At 45.4% G+C, this 3,006-nt stretch overlaps 1 pseudogene; it reads right to left on the reverse strand.

Annotated features, from left to right (window-relative positions):
- Positions 1-377: 377 nt before the first annotated feature.
- On the reverse strand, positions 378-1,176 carry LOC136935808 (uncharacterized; annotated as a pseudogene).
- Positions 1,177-3,006: the final 1,830 nt, after the last annotated feature.

Here is a 3,006-nt window from a genome sequence, read left to right on the forward strand (position 1 = left end):
TGCATTTAGACACTTTTATCCAAAGCAACTTCCAAGAGAGAGCTTTACAAAAGTGCATAGGTCACTGATCATAACAACGAGACGCCCCAAACATTGCAGGTAGCCCCATGAAGCCTACATTGTGAAAACTAAATAAGGGAAGAACCACAAGAGCATGTAGTTGAACAAGTTACAGTTAAACAATTAAACAGCATGAACCTCAACAAGTGCAAGGGTGTACCTGTGGAAAAAAGCAAGAAACAAAAATATATTATACCGCAAGTACAAAAGTTTTAAGTCACTTACAACTAACCAACAAGAGCAACAAGTCTCTCAATAAGAGTCATTGTGATCCTGGAGGAAAAATCAGATCCAGCCAATCATTCCTAAGTACCGTTGCACTCCCGGAACAAGTGCGTATTGAGCCTTTTCTTGAAGGTGGGGAGACAGTCAGTGTCTCTGATGGAGGTGGGCAGTTGATTCCACCATTGGGGGGCCAGACAGGAGAAGAGCTTGTGCTGGGACAGGGCACTCTTGAGCGGTGGGACCACCAGACTGCTCGGCAGGTCAGTACCAGAGTCTTGAATCTGATATGGGCCGTGATGGGAAGCCAGTGGAGGGAGATGTGGAGCGGGGTAACATGGGAGCGTCTGGGTAGATTGAAGACCAGGCGGGCTGCCGCATTCTGAAGCCTCTGGAGGGGGCGGGTTGCGCATGCTGGGAGACCGGCGAGCAGCGAGTTGCAGTAGTCCAACTTTGATAGGACAAGTGATTGGACTAGCAGCTGGGTGGAATGATCAGACAGGTATCTCCTGATCTCCCGGATGTTGTAGAGGGTGAATCTACACGACCGGGAGACCGCAGCAATGTGGGCTGTGAGGGAGAGCTTGTCATCCATGGTCACACCGAGGTTCCTGGCAGAGGATGAAGGGGTCACCGTCACAGATCCCAGGGTGATTGGGAGATAGGGAGATCGTGGGACATGGAGGGTTTGGCCGGCATGATGAGGAGTTCTGTTTTGGCGAGGTTCAGCTGGAAGTGGTGCTTGGTCATCCAGGCGGAGATGTCAGTGAGGCAGGCCTTGATTCTAGCTGAGATCCCCGGATCAGTCAGGGGGATCAACAGGTACAGCTGTGTGTCGTCAGCGTAGCAGTGGTAGGAGGAGCCATGGAATACCTGCCTTGGGAAACATTCCATTTACTTCCGCAAAGTTTTGAAGTGGAAAAGGATCTAGCACCTTGAATGGAGCGAATCAAGATGGTGCCCTCATTGTGATAGGACCCTATCAGGAGCCAGGTCAAGAGAGGTGTGCGTTTCCTAGCATCGCCAATTTAGGTCCTGTCTTTGACTACAGGTCCCCTCTCGAGAAGGTCCGTTCAGAATCCCATCAAAGAGTGAAGGGAAGCCAAACCCCCTGTTTAAATCCCTAAAGGATGGACAATCCAGGGTAATAAAAAAGGGTAACAACATATTCCCATCCCATCGAGCAATGCTATCTTGGGGATGGGGTAGGGGGTGTGGGCACCCATTGTCCCAAACCCTTTCAAATTGAGTGGGGGTGGGGGGAGGCAGGGTCAAAGGTTCCAACCCTCCCATGTCCTGTTCTCCTTCTCAGCTCTCCATGCTGGCGGTGCAAACCAAGGTCAATGGCGCGGAGGCCCTCGTCGACCCAGCAGTGGCAGGGTATTGGTCGAGTCAGATATGTCTGCGCCTAACCTAGGGAACTTGGGTATTTCATGTGAGCCCCTCATTTTATGTAAAAAGTAGATTTATTGAGGGTTTAGACAGAGTTTTGTTTTGTTAAACTGTCAGAGAGTGTAGATGCTAAGATTTGTAGCCTTAATGACATTGAATTTAAACTGTAGTCAAAGAAATTCTGGAACATTCCCATGGTAAATTTCCGAATGTATCTTCAGCTTTTGTTTTCCATTTCCGGAGCACACCCAACCTTGTATGTGTTGTGTGTTGGAAGAGGTTAATTAAAACACAGACTAAATGTTTTGTGTTCTCAAGCACAATACACGTTTTCTGAATATTGGGTTTTACTGAGAAACTCTCCCTATCCTTAACCATTCTAATCTCCCTGAGCCAGTTGAACCAGTGAAAATCCGATTGTATTCCACGTTACTTTCAATGTCTCCTTTTATCAGTAGAAAGCTAACCTAACTTCATAGACTAGATTCAACTCAGTAGGTGATTGTATCTCATGAATCTTAACAGTTCATTTGTCCTTCAGTGTCTTTCAACCAAAGCTTCAAAGACAGATAAACTGGGACACTCAGGCACATGAAGCTATGCTAAACAAAACAGTTGGGAGCCAGTGGGCTCATGTTTAGCATGCAGCCGATGGACTCTCCAGAAAGTTCAGCAGCATTTGGGAACTTTGCAAACACACCGGGTTGAGACAAATATGCTGTCAAACTAGCATCTAAAAATATGATGTGATATTGTGACAGTTATGTACAGTTATTGGTTCCTTTCTGTACATGACTACAAATGTCAGGAAACCATATAATCATGCCTTTTATTGCGAGATCCAGGTCTCCATGGTTTAGTGCCGCTCACCATGGCGACGAATGCATTTATATTTTATATACTCCAGGTATTTGCTCCTTCTATGTGAGTTTTATTTATAGCTCATGAGTGGGACATAAGATGTTGTGTTCCGTATTGTCTGCAGAAGAGCCATTGTAAGCTTCTTCATTCCGTATTTTCTTTAATGATCTAAATCACAGGTTTTAAATAGAAAAACGTATTTCTGGTACAAGCAAAATAGTATACTAAATGATTGTTATTATTGTTGGATTTAGAATAATAGAACTATAGAGTACAAGCCAATTCATGTTTTATGCTAAATTGTATGTAATGTCTCACAGATGTCATCAAGTTGCTTCTCAGTATCATGACCCACTCCGGCATTCAATCTTGGGGTATTCCTGACTACACCTACATGGGTGGGTGGTATTTCTACAGAGGAGTGAGTTTAACCCTTGTGTTATCTTCGGGTCATTCTGACCCATCAGTCGT

Source organism: Osmerus mordax, chromosome 26 (genome assembly GCF_038355195.1).
Source record: "Osmerus mordax isolate fOsmMor3 chromosome 26, fOsmMor3.pri, whole genome shotgun sequence".
NCBI classification, from domain to species: domain Eukaryota; kingdom Metazoa; phylum Chordata; class Actinopteri; order Osmeriformes; family Osmeridae; genus Osmerus; species Osmerus mordax.